This window comes from Canis lupus, chromosome 24 (genome assembly GCF_011100685.1).
Source record: "Canis lupus familiaris isolate Mischka breed German Shepherd chromosome 24, alternate assembly UU_Cfam_GSD_1.0, whole genome shotgun sequence".
NCBI lineage: Eukaryota > Metazoa > Chordata > Mammalia > Carnivora > Canidae > Canis > Canis lupus.
The window spans coordinates 21,962,261-21,985,642 of NC_049245.1; the positions used below are offsets into that span (position 1 = coordinate 21,962,261).

Here is a 23,382-nt window from a genome sequence, read left to right on the forward strand (position 1 = left end):
TTAAAAAAAATAATAATAAATAAAGAGGATGGGAAATGTCTTTGTGCACATGCATGGGATAGTTCTGGAAAGAAATACGAAACAGGTTCTAGTTGTTCCCTCTGATCTGGAAGAGTGTATAGCTATTTAATAAGGAGGGAAGAAAACTTTCTTTCATGTTGTGTCTTAAATGTTGTACCATGGGTATGAATTACAGAAAAGCAATTTTTTTTGAAAACCACTATTGTGATATTTATTGTACTCTGTAATACCATCTGTTTCCATGTCTGTCTAATCACCTCCCCAACCACCACCCCAACACACACACACACACACACACACATCTTGTGAGGGGAAGAAAGATAGCCAGTTCTGACTCATTCCTGCACTCCGGAGCCCAGCATAGCACCCAACACAAAGCGAATGCTCAGAAAATTTGAATACATATTCATAATGACTACCTTCTCCAAGAAGACCACGGTTAGTCTAGCCTCATAGTATTCCTGCTCTTGTGTAGACCATTCTCACATTGAATAAGGATGACCTGTGTAACCAGTGTGGTTCTTCGCCTTGCTCTCCTCGATCACTCATTCTGGGGGAAGCCAGACACCATGTCATAAGCACACTCAGCAAGCCTTATGGAGAGGTTTGCTTGGTGAGGAATGGGCACCTCCTGCCAAGAGTCATGTGAGTGAGGCACCCTGGAAATGGATCCTTAGCCCCAGTCAATCCTCCAGATGATTCCAGGCTGATCTTGACTGCAACCTCATGAAAAACCCCAAGCCAAACCACTGAGCTAAGCTGTCCCCCAATTCCTGACCCACAGAAACTGTGTGAGATAATAATTCTTTATAATGTTTTAAGCTGCTAAATTTTGAGTAGTTTGTTCCACAGCAATATATACCTGATACAATCAATAAGTCTTTATTAAGCATTTACTGAGTTTCAGTTCTGTAGGGGAGTGCAAGAGAAAAAGGCATGCTCCTGCCTTCAGGGGAGCAGGCCGTGTGCACATTCATTCCTTCAGCTAATATCTTTTTTTTTTTAAGATTTTATTTTTAAGTAGTCTTTACACCCAACATGCAGCTTGAACTCACAACCCCGAGATCAAGAGTTGCACACTCCACTGACTGAGCCAGCCAAGCGCCCATCAGCTAACATTTATTAAGCTCTTACTATATACCTGGCCCTGTGTTGAATGCTGACTCAGAATATTGGCAGTTTCTGCTCAGGTCATGATCTCAGGGTCCTGAGACCCCCATGGGGCTCTTCACTTGTGTGGAGGCTGCTTGAGTCTCTCTCTTGCTCGCCCTCTGCCCCTCCCCCCTCTAAAAATATTGTAAACAAACATTGAACTCTAGTTAATAATATGTGGGCTAAAGCAATTTATTTTGAAATGCATTTTTTAAAGATGCATTGATGATGGAGTGCCAGGGTGGCTCAGCCAGTTAAGTGTCTACCTTCGACTCAGGTCATGATCTCAAGGTCCTGGGAGGGAGCCCCCCACCCCCACCCTGACAGGTGCTCAGCTGGGAGTCTGCTGTTCCTCTGGCCTTTCCCACTCATGCTCTCTCTCTCTTTCAAATAAATAAATAAAATCTATTTTAAAAAGATGAATTGTATGGATAGCTAGATGGACAGACGTGGTGAATCAAGTAGAATGTTAATGGTGAAATGTAAATGGTAAGTACTGTAGAAATTTTGATGTAAGTCTTTCAATTTTGCTGTATATTTGGATATTTTCATAACAAAATGTTTGGGGAAAAGACCTTCAATAGCCACATATATCAGTCCTCTCATTATTATTATTTTTATTACAAATAAAAACAATCTAGTTTAAAAATGAAAAAACAAAAAGCCTGAGAAAGAGGTCACCATCTCTTCCCTCTGATTCCAATGTTCCTTTCTTCTTCATGACAGCTTCTGCGCTTGTTGGCTGTATAGTTTCCACACTTTTCTCTACCCTCTTACATACCTATAGAGGGAAATACAGAACCACGTTACTTTTTAAATGAGCGGATTTTCATACCATTCTGCAAGCGTGTCTTGGAGACCTCTCCACGTCAATTAGCGCACATTGCCTCAGTTTTAAATTGCTGAGTAGGATGTGCCTTGTTCAAGATGCACAACCCAGAGAGGAGGTCTTGTTCAAGAGCAGACAGTAAATCAGAATTGCTGGGACGGGTTCGGGAACTCGTCCGCCTGGTTCTGGGGCCTGGGTGCGTCCCGTGGGAGCGTGGCCGCCGCCGCTGAGTAGGGGCGAGGCCGGGATCCAGAAATGCTGGGGGGTGCAGATCTGGCTTAGCACCCCCTCCTGCCCGAGGGACCTGATGGGTTTGCGTGCACCCGTGCCCCATGCACCCATGCACCCGGACCCAGGAGGAAGTCCGATAAGTGCTTCCTCTTTTCTTGCCCTCCCGGGACGCTGGGGGAAGGCAAGGGGTTGTGAAACTGAACTGTCCCCCAACCCCCCTGGGGGGGAGGCGGGAAACCCGTCAGCTGGAGGAGGCCACGCAGCTGGGGGCAGAAAAACAACTTCTGGGGCTCCCCTCAGCAGCCCCATTCCTGCCCAGTCCTGCTCAGTCCCACCACACCTCTGAGCAGGAGGCCAGCTGACTTTAGGATGATACCTGGCATAGGTAAACTTCCAAGACATCCAGCTCCTTAGCTTCTGCTGCCATTTCCAGCCTGTTTTTCCACCTGGCTGTGCCCAGGAGCTTCAGGCACCAACAACACAGAAGTACTTGTGGTTGGTCAGTTAGGCCAGGCTGTTCTCCCTCCAGTCTTTGTCAGGCTGTCTCTCCTGAAAGACCCTTCACCGTGATCTTCTAGTTAGCGTCCTTTAAATGTTAGCCTCTCACCTCTTTCAAGAAGTCCACCTTGATGCACCCAGTGGTGGACCAGCATCCCTTCTACTTGGTCCTACAATATCATGGGCCTCTCACTCTCCCCCACAGCATTTTCCCCTCTGTATCTAAGTTATTGATTTAAGTTTTTGTTTCTCTAATGAGCTAGGAATGTGGCTTGCAGGCCAAGATTATCTTGTCTATCATTTTGTGCTTCCAGCCCCTGGAAGCACATAATAAGCCCTTAACAAATATTAATAGAATTAAAGAATGAAGGGTTTGGACCTCAGTGTTATCCTTCACTGGCTGCTTACAAACCTTGAGTTTCAGTTTTTTCATCTGCAAAATGGGCACATGAGTAGTATCTGTATGGAACTTACAAATAAGCAGAACATACAGACAATAAACAGATTAGCTTATTATAAATATGTATTATAGTGCCTTGTGATGACAAGTTCTCTGGAGAAAACTAATACAGAGTGGGAGGAGGAGCTAGAGGTGATGGAGAATGGAGGAACTTTAGGAAGAAGATTCAAAGACCTGCTGGGGTTGTTGAGAATTTTGCCAGGGGCAAGTCTTCTCAGATTTTCATTTGCCTGTCTTGGAGAAATGGGGGCAGTGGTGACCTGCATGAGATGGTGTTGCTATGAAATGAACACTGGCTACTTTGCAAATAAAAGGGGAAATATCTGAGCCCTGAAATAATTATTATGGCTCTCTTCCCCATCCCCCATCCTGTTTTGAATATAGAACAATCAACAGTGGTCCCAAAGAATTTGAAATATGGAATGCAAATGCCCCCTGGGAATAGGAAAATATATTTTTGAAAGAGCCATCATCTGACTCACTGTTAAGTGAAGCCCGCGTTGTTCCCCAGTGCCTGCCCTCCCTCCAGGACTGAGCCCTGGATGTGTCTTTTAGTCCGAATTTGTCTCTCTACTTCTCAAGTCTCTAGAGCACACTTACTGAGTCTGTGTACTCATTATAAGCACCAGCTCTGGAAGTACACTAGAGTCTCACAGACCTGAGTTTGAGTTCCAGCTCTGTTGCTTGCTGTCTGTGCAACCTTGGGCAGGTGTCTTTACCTCTCTAAGCCATCCATTTCTAAGCATTTCTATCTCAAAGAGATTAAATGAACTAAGTGAGGGCAGAATAATAAGAGCTTTTAATGCAATAATTTAATGACCTGGTGAAGGTCATTCCACTTTGCAGATGAGAAAACAAAATCACAGCTAGGGAAGGTAGTCAGTGCAGGGCACCTGCGTGGCTCAGTCAGTTAAGTGAGCATCTGCCTTTGGCTCAGGTCAGACTCATCAGCGAGTCGGCTTCTCCCTCTCCCCCTCATCCTGCTCATGCTCTCTCTCTTGCTTGTGCTTTCTCTCAAATAAGTAAAAATTAAAAAAAAAAAAAAAAAAAGAAAAGTAGTTAGTCCAGCTTCAATGCCTTTGCTTCCATCGGTCCTCCATCCTTGACCCACTGTCAAGTATACACCAAGAACTTTTCTTGACTTTTTCATCCTCTAAAAATCGTACCCACCCTCAAGTCTATCTCTGTCTCTGATTTTTTTCAAAGATCTTTTTTTTTTTTTTTTAAGTAATTTCTACATCCAGCATGGAGCTCAAACTCACAACCCCAAGATCAAGAGTCACATGCTTTGCTGACTGAGCCAGCCAGGTGACCCTGAAGTCTCTGATTTCTAAATTGACATTTAATTTTTAATATCTTCAAGTGGTCCAAAATTCAAGAATACAAAGTATACTAGGATCAGTAAGTCTCCTTCCCTGCTCTGTCACTCAGCTGTATAATTTCCCTCCCTGGAAGAAAACATGGGGACTGTGTCTTACAGGAGCTCTTCCTGACTCAGTTCAGCATGTACCAGTAAATTCCCACATGTTTGTTCTCTTGTTCTACACAAATGGTAAAATACAGTACAAGCTGTTGTGCACCTTACTTCCTCCCCAATCCACTTATCCACTTGTCCCCATTAGAACATAAGGAGTTTTCTTCATTCTTTAAAAAAAGAACTTTTTAAAATTGAATTATAACTCATGTAGCATACATTCATTCATCCATTTGAAATGTACAATTCGGTGTTTTAGGTATATGCTGAGTTATGCAACACTTACTGCAATAAATTTTAGGATATTTTCATTGCCCACTGCTCACTCTTAAAAAAAAAAAATACCCATTAGCAATCACTCCTTATTTCTTGCCAACCCCCAGCACCAGGAAGCCACTAGCCATTTTCTGTTTCTATAGATTTGATTAATTATGCTGGACATTTCATATAAATGAAATCATGCAATATGTGGTCTTTTGTGACTGGTTTCTTTCATTTAACATAGTATTTTCAAAGTTTGTGTCGTAAAATGTATCAATACTTCATACCTCTTTATTGCCAATTGCCAAGTGATATTCCATTGTATGGATAGACCCTCCCCCTTTTTTTAGATTTCATTTGTTTATTTTGAGACAGAGACAGAGACAGTATGAGCAAAGGGAGGGCAGAGGGAGAAGATCCCAGGATCCTGGGATCATGACCTGAGCCAAAGGCAGACTCTTAACCCGCTGAGCCACTCAGGCGCCCCTGGATAGACTCCATTTTATTTGTCCATTGAGGGACATTGAAGTTGTTTCCACTTCTTGCTATGATGAATAGTGCTGCTATGAGAATTTCATATACAAATTTTTGTGTAGATATATATTTTCAATTCTCTTGGGTATGTACCTAGGAATGAGATATCTGAGCAATATGATAACTCTATTCTTTTTTTTTTTTTTAATTTTTATTTATTTATGATAGTCACACACACAGAGAGAGAGAGAGAGGCAGAGACACAGGCAGAGGGAGAAGCAGGCTCCATGCACCGGGAGCCCGACGTGGGATTCGATCCCGGATCTCCAGGATCGCGCCCTGGGCCAAAGGCAGGCGCCAAACCGCTGCGCCACCCAGGGATCCCGATAACTCTATTCTTAACCTTTTGAGGAGCCACCACACTAGTTTCTAAAGGCACTGTACCATTTTACATTCCCACCACCAATGTATGAGGGTTATAATTTCTTCTTATTCTCATCAATACTTGTTATTATCTGTGTTTTTTATTATAGCCATTCTAATGGTTGTGAAACAACGTCTCATTGTGGCTTTTTAAAAAAGATTTTATTTATTTATTCATGAGAAACACAAAGAGAGAGAGGCAGAGACACAGGCAGAGGGAGAAGCAGGCTCCATGCAGGGAGCCTGATGCGGGACTCAATCCTGGGACTGCTGGATCACTCCCTGAGCCGAAGGCAGACACTCAGCCACTGAGCCACCCAGGAGTCCCTCATTGTGGCTTTAATTTGTATTTTCCCAATAACTAATGATAATAAGCATCTTTTCATGTGCTTGTGGGCTATTTGTATAACTTCTTTGGAGAAATGTCTATTCAGATCTTTTTCCCACTTTTCAATTATGTTATTTTTTTATTATTGAGTTGTAAAAGTCACTTATATATTTGGGATATCAGTCCCTTAGCAGATCTGTGATTTGCAAGTATTCACTTCCATTCTGTGTGTTGTCTTTTCATTTTCTTGATTGTGTCATTTGCTGCACAAGTTTTTAGTTTTGATGAGCTCCTCTTTATCAGTTTTTGTTGTTACTCGTGTCACATTTAAGGTTTTGCTTAACCTAAGGTCATGAAGATTTTTATAGTTTTAGCTCAGACATATAGGTCTATGATCCATTTTGACTTATTTTTGTGGATGGTGTGAAGTAGGGATCCAACTTCATTATTTTGCATGGGGATATCTAGTTGTTCCAGCACCATTTATTGACAAAACTATTCTTTCCTGCATTAAAGTGTCTTGGCACCCTTGTTGGAAATCATTTGGCCATAAGGTGAAGGTTTACTTCTGGGCTCTCAATTCTGTTCCATTGTTATATATTTCTGTCCTTATGACAGTACCACACTGCCTATATTACTGTAACTTTGTAGTGAATTTGGGAATTGTGAGTCCTCCAGCTTTGTTTTATTTTTTCAAGATTGCTTGGCTATTCTAGATTCCTTGCATTTCCATATAAATTTTAGGATGAGATTGTCTATTTTTTTAATAGATGGCAATTATGTTGATCAATTTGAAGACTTTCAACACCTTAAAAATATTGAGTCTTCCAATCTATAAAGAAATGTCTTTTCCAGGAGTTATCTTTCCTATCCCCTGAGATGACTTTGCTTAGGTCTTCTTCAGTTTCTTTCAAGGGCGTTTTTAAAAGTTTTTGAATGATGTTGCACAACTCATGTTAAAATTATTCCCAAGCATTTTGTTCTTTTTGGTAATATTTAAATGAAATTGTTTTCTTGGGATGCCTGGGTGGCTCAGTGGTTGGGCGTCTGCCTTCGGCTCAGGGTGTAATCCCGGGGTCCTGGGGTCGAGTCCCACGTCGGGCTCCCTGCATGGAACTTGCTTCTCCTTCTGTCTGTGTCTCTGCTTCTCTCTCTGAGTCTCTCATGTATAAATAAATAAAATCTTAAAAAAAGAAAAAAGAAATTGTTTTCTTAACCTTATTTTCAGATTGTTCATTGTGGGGCACCTGGGTGGCTCAGTCAATTGAGCATCTGACTCTTGATTTCAGCGCAGGCTGTGATCTCAGGGTTGTGAGATCAAGCCCCACGTCGGGTTCTGTGCTGGGCTTGGAGCCTGCTTAGGATTCTTGCTCTCCCCCTCTTTCTGCCCCTCCCCCCCAAAATACATACAAACGTACATACAATTAGTTTTTATACATCCTTATTCTTTTTGACAACACCTTGGTACTCCATTATTGTATTATTATTTATTTTCCCAGTCCCCAAATGATGGATATCTTAGGTTATTTCCAATCATTTTCTAGTAAAAAAGGAGAGTATTGACTTTCCTTGTACATACCCATGAAGTCTCAGATTTTCTGCTCTTTTGTCTCTCTGAGCTCCTACAACTGTCAGTTGCCACCCCCCTGGCCCATGCCATCATCATATTATTCTTGAATGACTGCCTCATCCTGCTCACTGAGTTCTCTGCTTTCCTCATGCCTCTCCAATCCATTCTCCACCCAACAGCCAGACAGATCCTATTAAAACACAGTGTGGCTTACTCCTCTGCTCAGAACCCTTCAATGGCTCCCATCTTGTGTCAATTAAAGTCTCATATCAACACCAAGACTTCTTGGCCTTACAATCTGACTTCACTACCTTTCTAACATCATCTCCGTCACTCTCCTCTGCACCTACTCTGATCCAGCTACATGGATCCCTTATTCCTATTTATTTATTTATTTATTTATTTATTATAGCCACACACAGAGAGAGAGAGGCAGAGACATAGGCAGAGGGAGAAGCAGGCTCCATGCACCAGGAGTCCAATGTGGGATTCGGTCCCGGGTCTCCGGGATCGCGCCCTGGGCCAAAGGCAGGCGCCAAACCGCTGTGCCACCCAGGGATCCCCTGGATCCCTTATTCCTTAAACATACCAAGCGCAGTTGCACCTCAGAACCTTTGCCATTACTGTTCCTTCTCCATGGAACACGCTTCCCTCAGATTATCACATGACTCACTCCCCCATTCAGCAGGTCTTGCTACACACTACCTCCTCAGAGAGGTCTTCCCTGACCATTTTGTCTCAAATTACATCCCACTCTCTTGCCCTGATTTATTTTTCTTGTAATCCTATCACCCTTGCACATAAGATGTTAATTGATTTTCACAATGATTCACTGAGATAAACACTATTATTATTTCCACTTGATGAGATGAGAAAACTAAGACCCTGAGGGGTGATTTGATTTGCTCAAGATCAAGCTTCACTAGTGGCAGTGTCATAGCCAGTGAGGCTTATCTGAGGTGTGATTATTGCTAATTGATTTGCTCACTATCCCTCAGTTGATAAATGGCTGTGCCAAGGTTTGAACTCCAGACTGGCTCCAAAGATGCAGCATTTAGCACTACTTCTTGTGGACAGCTATGTTCTGCATGTTGAATGAGTGAATGAATAGATAAAATGTTTGCCCCCCGCCCCAGTACTGGTAAGGCAATGTTTTAGGATAAAATTTGTAATTGTATAAATGTTCTTTGATGCGAATAAGAGTTAGATGGAAAATATGTTTTAATTAAAAAGAATAATAATACCAAATTATCAAATTATTGGTATTATATAGTGATATATATTATAGATATTATGTATATTATATAGTGTTATTGATATTGTGTATAGTGATACATCTATACTATGAAATACTATTCTGCAGTGAAAGGGAACAAAATACTGCAACATGTAACATGGAAAATCTCAAAAGCAATATGTAAGTGAAAGGAGACAGACATGAAAGAAACACACTGTGTAATTGTATTTATATAAAATTATAAAAAAAACAAAGCCAATTTATAATGACAAAAAGCCAAACACTGGTTATCTAAGGCAATGGAGCAGGGAGAAATTGACTGCAATAGGGTATAAGGGAATTCTTTGGAGTGCTAGAAATGTTCTATATCTTTTTTTTTTAATTTTATTTATTTATTCATGAGAGACAGAGAGAGAGAGAGAGAGGCAGAGGGAGAAGCAGGCTCCATGCAGGGAGCCCGACGTGGGACTCGATCCCAGGTCTCCAGGATCACGCCCTGGGCTGAAGGCAGCACCAAACCGCTGAGCCACCTGGGCTGCCCGAAATGTTCTATATCTTGATTAGGGTGGGGTTACACAGGTGTATCCCTTTACCAAAACTCATCAAGCTGAATATTTTAATAGTGCATTTTATGTATAAAGCTGTGCCTCAGTAAAGTTGATAGGAGCTTTGGAAACACATGCACAGACTTTTATTGCAGCATTACTTCAATAGCAAAAAAAAGGGAGATGGAATTGGCTGTTAACAGGAGAATGTTTCAACTGTGGTCCTTTGCCATCAGAATGACAAACTTGTGGAAGAAGGTGTAGCCGATGCTAATGATGACCCTTTCGAGTCTCCAGGCATGTATCTCTCTTCCTGGAGGCTCTCTCTTGTGATTGGAGCATTCATGGAGCAGGCTAGGAGTGCTGAAGGATTAGTACCTCCTGGGATCATCCCTCATCCAACTCTGCCAGGAGTTGGTACATAAACGCCCCAGCTCTTTCAATTTCCAGGAAGGATAACAATGAGTTGGGAATAATACACTGTCTCCGGAGTTCCCTCTCCAGCAGGAGTGAATTCCAGGAGCCCACAGTTATAACTTGGTTGACAATGCTCTCTTTATTCCCTGTCTTGTCTTATCCACCTACTCCCCTACCAGTGTTTTCTGCATCTCCCAAATAACCACTTTCACTTGAATCCATGTCTAGGGTCTGCTTCTGGGGAACTCAAATTAAAGACTAATGGATGAGGGGTGCCTGGGTGACTCAATCAGTTGTGCATCTGCCTTTGGCTCAGGTCATGATTCTAGGGTCCTAGGATCAAGTCCCACGTTGGGCTCTCTGCTCAGCTAGGAGTCTGTTTCTTCCTCTCCCTCTGCCCCTCCTCCATCTCTTGCTTTCTCTCTCTCAAGTAAATAAATAAAATCCTTTTTTTTTTTTAAAAAAAAAAAGGACTAATGGATGGTACCAAGAGTCAATCATGATGTGGGGAAATGTGGAAGGGGCTTGTAGGGATGGGGTAACTGGGTGATGGACATTAAGGAGAGCATGTGATATAATGAGCACTGGGTATTATATAAGACCAATCACTGAACTCTACCTCTGAAACTAACACACTATACGTTAATTAATTGAATTTAAATTTTCTTAAATGTGGGGAAATGTTAGGAGAATTTTGGCAGCAGCCATTCTGCAAGCATTCATCATTCTTGGCAAAGCAAGTCTTTACAAAATCCTTACACAGGTCTTTAGGGCAAAGTTGCACGCCATCTAGGTGTCCATAGCTATAGGAATTGACAAACTGTGGAGGGTGTAGACGATGACCTAGCAGGAATGCTGGTCATCATCCTCCCATGCCCAGGACAGTCCCCCCACCCCATAACAAAGAATTATGCAGCCCAAATGTCAACAGTACTGGAGTTGAGAAACCCTGTGTAGCCCAGCACTCAGCACAGTATTGCTGAATGAATGAATGAATGAATGAGTGAATGAAGAGATGACGGTGGCCTGAAATGGCTGGTAACAGAGGGAATACAGAAAAGCTGTAAAATTCTTACACATCTTGTGTGCTTGGCAGACTTTAGTGCGACAAAGCTCTTTTTCCAGAAGCAGTTGTGCTCTGCCCTTGCCTGGTGCTGGGCACATCTCATTCATGTGGGGCCTCCAGGTGCCCTCCAGCTGGGCATCCTGCCTCCTCAGTTTTCAAAGTCCTCTGAGCTTCCCAGCTGCCGGAAACCGCCAAGAATGAGCCAGGGTGGTGCCTGCGGGTGAGAAACTTTGCTTGCCGTTTGAATAGCGCGGGGCCTGTGGAGCGGAAACCGCTGACCACAGAAGGACCAGGAAGGCCTGGGACACGGTGTGGGGGAGGGGCCTGGGCTCCAAGAGTGGATTGGAGTGTAGAGAAAACCGATCAGAATGCTTGGGGCGGGGGATTAGAATCCTGCGAGAGTGCCGAGGTAAAGGTTTAGGATCCTTGTGGGTCACGTTAGAATCCTTTGATGAGGGGTTAAAGTCCTTGAGGGTAGGGTTGGAATTTTTGGATGGATCGGATTGGAATCCGAGGGGGGATTAAAATCCTTTGGAAACAAGATTGGGATTATTCGGGAGCAGGATTAGAATCCCTGGGGTTAGGGTTATGAATTTGGAGGGCTGGGTCAGAATCCTTTGAAGAGAAGGGATAAAATCCTTCCGTTGGCCGGATTAGAATCCTTGGGGGACAGGATTAGAAATCTCCTGTGGGTGAGGCTAAAAAATCCTTCAAATGTGAAATTCAAAATCATTTGGGGGCAAAACGAGGATCTTGGCAGGAGACGGTGTTGCGGTTCTTGGGAGGACGAGTTTAATCCCTTTGGCGACCACATTAAGGTTTGGGGAGGCGGGGATTATAATGCATTAGGTTAAGTGCTTGGAAGAGGGCGTGGGGTTAGGATCTTTGGGGGACGGATTAAAATTCTTAGGGGCAGGTTTATTATCCTTCCGGGCCAGGGTTAGGATCCTTAGGGGCAGGGTTGGAAGCCTCTGATGGGCGGCGTTTAAAAAAAAAAAAAAAAATCCTTGAGCGGTGGGATTAGGGTGCTGGGAGGAAGGGCCTGGGATGAGAGTCCACGCTGTGGGGTCAGAGTCTTCAGGGGCGGGGTTAGGATACACGGGGGTGGGGTTAGCATCGCTCAGGGCGCGGCTAAGGAGCCCAGATGGCCTGTGGGTGCCACCGAGTCCCCGGTCCCAGCCCGAGCGCACCGCTGAGGCCGAGGCGAGCAGGAGGGGGCGCCGGGGGTTCAGCGCCAGGGGAGCCCGAGAAGCCGCGCGGCGCCCAAGCCCCTCAGAGGCCGCCCTTTGCCTTTTCTCCAAAGTCAGCCCGTCTCCCTTCGGGTGCGGGCGCCCCGGGAGTCCGGGGGCTGCTGAGCTGGGGGGGCGTTCGAGCTGCGAAGATCCGGGCTGCCCGCAGGAGGAGGAGCGGGCGCCCAGGTGAGTGGCGCGCGGACGGCGGAAGCGGGAGGGTCTCCGCGGCGGGGGACGGTGGGGGGAGCCCAGCGGGGGGGCAGGGCCGGCTGGAGGGCGGCAGGAAGGGGCGGTCCGGGAGCGGTGGACGCGCGGAGGGACCGGGGGCCCGCGACGAGGGCCGGGCTGGCCGGGCTGCGTGCGAGCCTGGAGGAGCCCTAGGGGAGAGGAGCCCCGGCCCCCGACGGACTTGGGTCCAGCCTCCGCTCCTCTGAGCCGTCCAGGTTCCCCTTCTGCAAAAGAAAAAAACGAGAAGGAAGGGATGAGGCTCTACCGACCGAGAAGGGAAGGCCCTTACGGCCCCTGGTGGGGGTGGGTGACGGGTCACGGCAGGTTGGCGGCGGGTTGGCAGCCCGTGGTGGGGAGGGGGACAGCTGGCCGGAGGCGTGCGGTGCGAACCACACCCAGGCGGGCCTGCAGCTGGGCCCACTCTGCGCTCCCTCCTCCTCCCGCGCTGGGCCCTGATCCCCAGCAGGTCTGGGTCAAACCTCAAAACCTCCTGGACAGACCACAGGGTGTCTCCCCGCCTCCTTTCCGCTTCGGTGAGACCTTGGGCCGAGTCGTGCTCCCTTTCCGAATTCCAGTTTTCTCCTCCGTCAGATAGGGCTAGATTCTTTCTCCAAGGCTACAGTGAGCTGGAGTCTGTGGGGGTCATGCAAGGGGAAGTGGGATTCTGGGAGCAACCTGCCTGTTGACCTTTAGCAAGGGATTTGGTCTTCCTAGGCCTCTGCTTTTCCACCTATAGGATAGGGATATTAATAATAATGACTCCCTCCCAGGGTCGTTTTGAAGGTTAGGTTAAGTTATTCATGGAAAGCTCTTGGAGCGTTAGGTCACAGGTATAGGTGCTTAGTACTCGTGAACTATTGTCGCTATTACCGTCTAGCCAGTGCTTCCCAAATGTTAGCAGTACACCTGGGAGGCTTGTTAAAACACAGATTTCTGGGCCCTGACCCCAGAGTTTCTGATTCAGTAGGTCTGGCTGGGGAATCTGAGAATTTACATTCCCAGGTGATGCTGCTGTTGCTGGTCCAGGGACCACACTTTGAGAACCATTGCTGTAGCCTTTGGCCAGCACAGAGAAAGACTTCAATAGATATTGGTTCCTTTATCCCATGGATTTCTCTTCACTATCCTTTTTTTTTTTTGGGGGGGGGGGGAGGATATTAAAATAAAGAAAAGTGAAAGAAATAATATAGTAAATATCCCATGAACCCACCACCCAGAATTAAATGTTTCCCTCTGGCTTTTTAAAAAATAAAAGTCTTAAAAGTAACAGATAATACTGAAGCCTCTCCACTTGTCTCTCTCAGTCCTGTTTTTCTCTCTGCCCAGAGGCAACCAGTCATGAAATATAGTCCTTTCCAGTCTGTGCCTTTATGAATTTATTACATAGATATGGATGCATAAATAATACATAGAATTGTTTTTCTGTGTTTTAAAGATCTCCAAAAACGCTATCCAGCTGTGAGATTCTTCTGCAATATCGTTTTTCTATTCCTTGCCTTATCATTAAGTTGTCAAGGTCTAGCCAGGATGAGAAACAAAGGCATGCATAGTTCATTCTTTCTCAGGGCAGTATTTCTGCAAGTGACCATCCTATCTTATTTCTCATCCCCCAGTTGTTGGACATTCAGATGTGTAGCAAGGCTTTTACTACAATAAACTATTCTGCTGGGACCATCCTGGATGTATGGCCCTGGTGAAGGTGGGAGGGTGCAGGTGTTTCTTGGGAAAACACTGAGGGCTGGATGGGTCTCCAGAGGGGGCATCTGTGAACCTCTCTTGTGTGCAAGGAGGACTGAGACCTGAAAGGGTCACCCAGGTAGTCTGGATCAGAGACGACAGAGAGTCTGGCTCTGCTGACCTCCCAGGCCTCCTGTTCCAGGTCTGTTTTCCACTGCAGGAGAGCAAAGATCTTCATTTGCCTGACACTTGGTAAAAACTCAAACAATGGAAGAATGACTCCTTTTTAAAGTTTTTTGGGGCAGCCCAGGGTGGCTCAGTGGTTTAGCGCTGCCTTCAGCCCGGGCCGTGATCCTGGAGACCTGGGATCGGGTCCCATGTCAGGCTCCCTGCATGGAGCCTGCTTCTCCCTCTGCCTGTGTCTCTGCCTCTCTCTCTCTCTCTCTCTCTCTGTGTGTGTGTCTCATGAATAAATAAATAAAATCTTTTTAAAAAAGTTTTTTGGATAACAGATATTTTAGTTTACTTTTGTGTAGTCTTCTTTTCTGTGTGCTTTTTATTTAACGTAATCAGTAAACTGCTGTGGTATACAATTTTCATCCTACTTCTTTGCTTAGCCCTATATTATAAACATTTATCTATGTCATTAAAATCTCCTAGGATTTTTTTAATTGTCAATTTATTTTTTAAGTTTATTTATGTATTTAAGTAATCTTTACACCCAACGTGGGGCTCGAACTCATGACCCTGAGATCAAGAGCTGCATGATCCTCCAACTGAGCCAGCCAGGTGCCCCAAAATATCCTTGGACATTTTTTTTAAGATTTTATTTATTTATTTATTCATGAGACACACAGAGAGAGAGCCAGAGACATAGGCAGAGGGAGAAGCAGACTCCATGCAGGGAGCCCAATGTTGGACTTGATCCCAGGTCTCCAGGATTACACCCTGAGCTGCAGGCACACGCTCAACCGCTGAGCCACTCAGGTGTCCCTATCCTTGGATATTCTTAATGGCTACATATTATTCCACTGTTTGGATGCACTATAATTTAACCATCCTAGGAAAGCACTTTTATGTAGTTTTCAATTTGTAAATTTTTTTGAGTTGAAATTGGCATAGCATTATAAATGTAGCCATCTTAATTCAGTGGCATTTAGTACATTCACAGAGTTGCGCAACCACCACCTCTGTATGGTCCTCAAATAGTTTCATCTCGAAGCACTGATCCCATTAAAGCAATCACTCCCATTCCAGCCCAAAGTTCACCCGAGTTATAGCATGTATTGGTATTTCAGTTCTTTTTATGGCTGGATAATATTTCATTGTATGTATATACCACAATTTGCTTATGTATTCATCTGTAGATGGAAATTTGGGTTGTTTCCACCTTCTGGCTATTATGAATAGTGCCACTGTAAGCATGTGCCTACAGGTATTTGTTTGAGAACCTGTTTTCAATTTCTTAGGTATATACCTAGAAATGGAATCACTGAGTCGTACAGGAATTCTATGTTTAACTTTTTGAGGAATTGCCAGATTGTTTTGCACCATTTTACATTCCCATTAGCCATGTAGAAGGATTCCAATTTCTCCACATCTTTCCCAACGCTTGTTTTCCTTTTTTAAAAAATTACTATCATTATAGTAATCTAGTGGGTATGGGAAGCATGGACCTTTATCTCACCCCCATCAGGCTGCTCGCTGGGGGCCCTTACCCCTGAGAGTGAGGAGAAAATTGTCTGCAGCCAGATCTTGCACTTTAAACTCTTCTAGAAAGTAAGGGCAAAGACGTGTCAGTCTCCTAAACCACTGTATCATTAACACATAGTAGGTGCCTGGCACTACTAGTAGGGCCTCAGAGAATCAGGCTCTCTGCAGGAGCCTATGTCTCTGCCTCTCTGTGTGTCTCTCGTGAATAAATAAAATCTTTAAAAAAAAAAAGAGAGAGAAATCCAGATTGGTGGGGGTTCTTTTGATATTGAAAGTTGGCAACTAATTAAAAAGAATCACAACACGGAGCCAACTGAAATATACCTGTGTGTTGAAGTATCTCAGGCAAGGGAGATACTTCCTACATTCCTACATTCCAAGTTTCTCTGAGGCTCATACGACTGAGCCATCCAGGCACCCTGGATTTCTGTCTTTCAAAAAACCGAGTTGGCAATAGTGAGACTAGAGACTCTGTCTCTCATCCTCTCTGCTATTACTCATGGCAGCACTGGTTAAGCCACGTAGGGCTTACCCTGCTCACTATCCCTGAGCTGTCGGTTTGCACCACCCTCCCTTGGATCACTTTCCTCATGTGGGTGTCCCTATAGGCCCCTATAGCCATTTGACTTTTCAAGTCTTTCCCCCCAATTTTGCCTCCCTTTTTATAAAAAAGGAATATCAGGTCCAGAGAGGTGAGTAGCTTTCCCGAAGTTACACAGCATGTTAGTGGTACAATCTCTCTTAGCCTCCATCTTTCTAAACAACCCCTACTGTACTTTGATCCCCACCTCATTTTTCCAGTTTCCTCCATCCCAGGGCTGGGAGTTTTAGTGTACCTCCAGGGACACGGGTAATGATGCAGAAGAAACCCTTGCTCCAATATAAGATGTGCCCTTGTTCTTGGCTGGTGCTGATGGCCACACATGCTGCACCCTATGCATGTTGCTGCAATGCTCCAGATGGCAATGCATCGGGGCCTGCATTCCTAATACTACCCTGAGACACCCACTGAAGTTCACAATGTCACCCTGAAATCCTTTGGCCTGGGAGACTTAGGTGCAGCCAAGTGCATAGGAGACCTTCCCAAACCTCTGCCAGAGCCCAGGAGCCCAGGAGACCAGCGTCTGAGTGCCCACATTGCCTCAAAGGAGCTGTAATTCGTTTGGGAAATCCCCTCACTCTCTGAATCTCAGATTCCTTATCTGAAAAATGGAAATAAGGATACTACCCCCCAAGTCATGTAGTAAAAATCCTTTGATGCCAACACGGAAAAAAACGATACTCCATATTTTCTGTGGAAAATATGTATCTATGTACATATGTATCTTATGTGAGTTTCCTATGAATCTTAGTGTGAGTTTCCTTAGAAGCAGACCCTAGGAAAGGGGCCATGTGCAATTACTATTTTGTCTATTTGGGAGAGGATCCCAGAAACCCCTGGGAGGAGAGTGGGGAAGTGAGACAGAAGAGAAGGCAGTCATTAAAGGTGTGTTATCATGCCAGTCACTTCTGTGGGCACCAGGAGGTCAGTTCTGCGGGGAGCCCCGGGAGCCAGTGAGCATGCGCAGGAGGTGAGGGACCTGGGGTATTTATCCACCTGCTCCTGTCAGTCACCGGTCGAAGACTGCTCCTGGGAGATGCTGTTTCTCTAGCACTTCCACTTGCCAAGCTCACGGGCAGAGCAGGTGCCAGTGGCCATAGAGAAATCTTTTAGGGAGGGAAATACATGTGCTGCCAGCAGGAGTGCTCTGAAACGGTAAAGCACAGAGTGATGGGGTGGCACATCGACAGATACCCCTGAGCCCAGAGGCTTGTGCGTAAATGCAGAGGCAGAGGTGGCTGTGGGGGGAAAGTGGTGGCCATGGACAGCCTGTAAAGGGAGTAATCCAAAAGTACCTTAGATTTATCTGTAACGTTTTCATTTTTAATAAGGACGATGTGCTGTTTTACCACATGATGGAAGGTAATTTTAAAAACAAAATACAGGGGGATCCCTGGGTGGCTCAGCAGTTTGGCGCCTGCCTTTGGCCCAGGGCGTGATCCTGGAGTCCCGGGACCGAGTCCCACATTGGGCTCCTGGCATGGAGCCTGCTTCTCCCTCTGCCTGTATCTCTGCCTGTTTCTCTCTGTGTCTATCATGAATAAATAAATAAAATCTTTTAAAAAAATTAAAAAAAATACATACCTCCAAAACAGAAAAGAAACTGAGACTCTGTCAACTATAAAAAAGCAGCTGTAAAAGGGTCAGAGCATGCGTTATTGTGGCTTCGAGGTTTCTATTTGTGGGGGCAGATTGGGGACAGCTGACTTTGGAGCAGGATGGGAAGTTAGAGTTAAAAGTTGCCCCCGGGGCAGGGGGGGAGGGGAATTAGTCACCATGTCCTGTCTGAAGAGGGCAACCTCCACTCAGTTCTAGTCAAGGAGGGGCTTCATTCCTCTCCAAGCAGAGATAAACAAACACGAATATCCCTTTTCAGTTTAGACAAACTTTTGTAACTGGTTTCAATGGGAAAAAACAGGGCACCCAAGAAGGAGACTTCATTCAATTATTCAAGAATTTATTGAGCACCTATTGTGTCCTCATTTTATACACTGAGATGCAGCAGTGCACAAAACAATCACTACCCTCGTGTGTCTTACATTCTCCAGGTGACATATGATAAACAGATCCTTAGGTAATACGTTAGTGTATTAGTCTAGGTCCTTTAAGAAGAAGACTCTCATCTCAGAGATTAAATATGCAAGAAATATATTAGCAGGAATGCATGTGGGAGCAACTAGGAGAGGCTAGGAAAACCAGTAAATGGCAGGGCATGTTGGACTCCAAATGAATGGGAAGAAGGGAAGGAAGGAAAGAAAGAAGGAAGGAAGAAAGGAAAGAGGGGTAGAATTGTCTTAGTCTCCAGTGCAATTCCAAGGAAGGCTTGGCAAGGCTGTTGAGGAGCCCTTAGCCACAGCCTTCTGTCAGAGGTCCCCCTAGCATGGCCTGCCTCAGCATCCCTGACACACTCCATCATTGGCTGGGAACAGCCCATGGCAATGGGACTTTAAAGCACAGCAGTTGGGGCCATTGATCCATTCCGCTCTCTGCAGAAGATGATAGGCTCATCTTCATGGCTGCCACATCAGCTGCTGGTTACAGCCATATAGAAGGCAGCTGGGAAGGGTTAGAAAGTGATGGGATTTGGGGGCGGGTGTTCCTATTCTTAATCAGGGTGATGAGACAAGGCCTCTTTGAACAAGTGAGATCAGCAAAGAGATTTGGGTGATATGAAAGAAGTTTTTTGAGTGAAGAACATTCTAGAAAGTAGCATGTGCGCTGGCCCTGAAGTGGAAACATGGTTGGTGAATTGAGGAATAGCAAGAGGCTAGTGTGGCTCAAAGGAAGCATCAGGGAGAATGACAGGACTGCAAGGTTGGGGGGAGCCCAGATCCTGGAGCCTTGTCAGCCACAGAGGGGACTTGGGCTTTTATTCCAAGTAAGATGAGATCCCCAGGAGTTGTTGAGCAGAGTTGTTGGGCAGAGGAGGGGCATTACCTGATTTGTATCTTTTTTAAATTTTTTTTTTTTACAGATTTTTATTTATTTATTCATGAGAGACAGAGAGAGACAGACAGACAGAGGGAGGAGCAGGCTCCACGCAGGGAGCCCAACGTGGGACTCGATCCCACGTCTCCAGGATCAGGCCCTGGACCAAAGGCAGCGCTAAACCGCTGAGCCACCAGGGCTGCCCTACCTGATTTATATCTTAAAAGGGTTGCTGATCTATAAGAGGCAGAGTGGGGATTCAAACCCAGCTCTTTGTGACATCAAATCCCATCCTATAGTTTTCAAACCTGCCTGCCCCCTGCTTACCTTAGAGATAAAATTATCCTGAGGAGGTTCACAATTGCTCTTGAATCCAGACTTGAACAGGTGACCCAGAGGTAACAATGGACATGCTAGGAGTTTACTACATGTTTAGAACAAGTAATAAAATAAATGCATCTCAGAGCCAGCCCTCTGGCCAAGTCAGGTGAATGACCAGAGGCCCTGAGTTCCTCTTCAGCATGTTGCTCTGTCACTTGCTATTGTGTAAACCAGGGCACAACGCTCATCCTTTCTGAGGCTGCTGCTCCACCGGTGTAACAAAGGTCTCTCCAACCTCTTCCTGTTTGCAAAGTCCAAATTTTGAGCTCTTTGATAAAAAAGAAGCTGAGGGTCAGAAAAGGGGAGACATGAGGAGCCGAGGTGACCCTCATGTCCACAAGGGATAATAGTCACTTGGAGGGTTAGGTGGCTCATTGAGAAAATAGGGAACCATGGGAGTGGGATCCATATGGCCTTGCACGCTTGGAAACTCTTTAGGAAGTTGTCCCTGATGGGGGCAAACTTTTCCCCACCTCATGGCTGAGCTGCTCTGAGGAGGGAAAGTTCCTCTAATTGGACAGTCTTGAGCCCTGGGCCCCTAGACGTCTGCCTTCCCTAACGTCCTGTTTGGGTTCCTCATCCTCGTTCTGCAGTTCCCCACTGCAGCCTCTGGGGCTGGCTCCAGTGGACAATGAGAGGCAAGAGAGCTGGGCTGTCGTTCTACCTGTCACTGACCATCTGGGAAACCTTTCTGCCTTGGATCTCCATGTCACCCTCTGTAAAATGGATTCCTCGTTCTGATCCTGCTGACTTCAATCAAATATGGTCAGGCCTATAGAAAGTTGAACACAATGTATTTACTCCACAAGTGTATATGGAGGGCCAAAAACATGCCAGGCACTTTCTAGACATGGTGTCCGTGCCATCAACTTCTTGGGGTCCATATTCCATACATTCTCACCTATTCTAATAGATCTAATGCCCTCTTCTCATCCATCAAAACCTGCTATCTATGAAGTCTTTGCCATAACCATTTACACTTAAGTATGAGTTGCAACCCCTTATAAGAGTTTCCTCTGAACAGGGCAGCACTCTGAGGTTTGAGGGGGCAGAAATCCAACTTAAACTGGCCCAAGCAGAAGAGGGAGATTATTGGGAAGTCCATGAACACATCCACTTCAGGAAGGGCTGCATTCAAGGGCTTGGGAATCTGTGTTTCTCCATTTCTTGGCTCTGCTTTGCAACTCTTTTCCAGGCAAAGGCCGATGGATGACTCTCAATGTCACATGTCCACCTCTGCTTCTGTTACTGCAACTCTGATCAGCCAGACTTGGTCACAGACACCCACACACACACACCGACAACCAGAGGTTGAAGTCAGCTCTACCCCAATCCATGAGATGAGGGTAGGGGAGAGATGGTTCCCAAAGGAAGACTGGGGTGCTGTTCTCAGAAGAAGGGGTAGCAGAGACTATGCAGGAAAGAGCTATAGCTGTCCTCTTCAGAGAACTTATCATCTAACATATCACTTCATATTGGAGAAACTGAGGCCCAGAGAGAGGTTGGGACTTGCCTGAGCTCACACAGAGAGTTTGTGGCACAGGTGAAACCAGAATCCGGGGCTCCTCAGCCTCAGCCCTCACAGGCCTCTGCTTGAGCCTAAAAGCTCCTGTTAGGAGCATGGGCAGGAGGTGGAGGTGAGGGACCTGGGGTATTTAAAACCATCTTCTGCTCACTCCACAGAATGCCCAGGCAGCGCCCTGGCCTCTCCCCTTGGGGCTTCAGTCTGAGCATGTAGGAGGAGTCTCTGAGGCTCCACAGCCCGCATGGTGACCGTGGGAAGCACCCAGGGCAAGCAAACTGACACTTCTCATTGCCCTCTCATGTAACGACTTCAGAAGCAGAGGGGGCAAGGAGCGAGTTTTCAGTTTCCAGGAGTTTGGCAGTGACCTGAGGAAGTATCTTTGCCAGGGGTCAGCAGTTCTAAGTTAGTCTGGGGCCAGCCAGGCAACTTCTGCTCTCAGAGCCTGGTTTTATTTATTTTTATTTTTTTTAAGATTTTATTTATTCATGAGAGACACAGAGAGAGAGGCAGAGACACAGGCAGAGGGAGAAGCACGCTCCATGCAGGGAGCCCCATGTGGGATTTGATCCGGGGATTCCAGGATCACGCCCCGGACTGAAGGTGGCGCTAAACCGCTGAGCCACCCTGGCTGCCCCGGAGCCTGATTTTAAACCCCGTTAGATAAGAATCATGTGTTCAGAGGTTTTTAAAAACTTTTCACAACCATGTCACACAGGACCTCAGGCCAAGCCTAAGAAGCAAGGGCTTCCTATTTTACAGAGCAGAACATGAAACTAGGGGAAGCGACCTACCTAAGGTCACATGGCCAGTCACTGGCAGAACGAGGATCCAAACGCAAGTTATTCTGACACCCAGTTCAGCCCTTACTCCACTACATTGAAGGATCTCATATTTCGGTGTGTGTAAGAATCTCCTGAAGAATTGTTAGAAATGCAAATTCCAGGCCCTCATCCCCAGAGCCTCTGGTTCATTCGATCCAGATTATAGCCCAGGGATATCCAAGAAGCATTTGGATGTGAGCAGTAAAAATACGATTCGAACTATCTTAGACAAAATTAAGAATTTATTTGTTCATAAACTGGAAAAATCCTGAGATTGTCAAGTTTCAGACATAGCTGGATCCAGGTGTTCATACATGTCTTCAGGAATCACTCTGTCTCCATCACTCAGCTCTGCCGGCCTCTATGATGGCTTTACACTAAGACAGTCTCTTTCTTTGTGATGTCAGAATGAGTCCCAAGAGCTCTGGTTCCCCACATTTACATCAGCAATCCTTACATAAATAGAGTGCCTTTTTCCTAATTTTTTCAGTAAAAGCCCAAAGCCAGTTCTGATTGCCTCAGTTAGAATCACATACATATGTATAATTGAATTAGCCACTGTTAGTTGTCAGGGGGATGTGGAATTCTCTGGTTGGCCAGACCTGTATCAAGTTGTCAATCCCTGAAAGCAAGGGAGGGATTAGCCTCCTGAAATGCCTTGCATTGAGTGGGAAAAGGCTAGTTTTTCAAGGAAAATCCAGGTGCTGTTATCAGAAGAGGGATAGATGCTGAGGAAGCCAGAGCAAAAGGTGATGACTGCTTCTCAACTAAAATCACACAAATCATCTGGGCCTTGTTGAAATGCACATTCTGATTGATGGATGGAGGACTATGATTCTGCATTTTTTTTTAAGATTTTATTTATTTATTTCTGAGAATACACAGAGAGGAGAGAGAGAAGCAGAGACACAGGCAGAGGGAGAAGCAGGCGCCATGCAAGGAGTCTGACATGGGACTCGATTCCGTGGCTCCAGGATCAGGCCCTGGGCTGAAGGTGGTGCTAAACCATTGAGCCACCCGATTCTGCATTTCTAACAGCTCCTGTGTGATGCTGCCGCTGGTCCTCACACTGTCACACACAGTAGCCAGGTGCTCTGTTACATTTCTAAGCTCACATTTCTAAGCTCACTAAGGCCTTGTGTCACAAGGCCTCTGCAGTCCCATCCTGCAGAGAGAGCCTTGGCTATATAACCTCTTCCCTCATCCTCTCCTCACCCCCTCCCATCCCATGGCCCACAGACCTACCCAAACAGTAGCGTCATCTATTTGGGAACCAACTTGTCAACATAC

At 45.6% G+C, this 23,382-nt stretch overlaps 1 protein-coding gene across 3 annotated transcripts in view; it reads left to right on the forward strand.

Moving 5' to 3' along the window:
• The first annotated feature begins 12,118 nt into the window (after nucleotides 1–12,118).
• Nucleotides 12,119–23,382, forward strand: part of HCK (HCK proto-oncogene, Src family tyrosine kinase) — a 40,259-nt gene continuing 28,995 nt past the window's right edge. For 2 of the 3 annotated variants that reach the window (XM_038571946.1, XM_038571945.1), the window contains exon 1: nucleotides 12,165–12,404. The gene's annotated coding sequence lies outside the window, so the exon portion shown is untranslated. Of the gene's footprint in view, nucleotides 12,405–23,382 lie in introns of all 3 variants that reach the window. The other variant, XM_038571947.1, reaches the window with a different exon arrangement.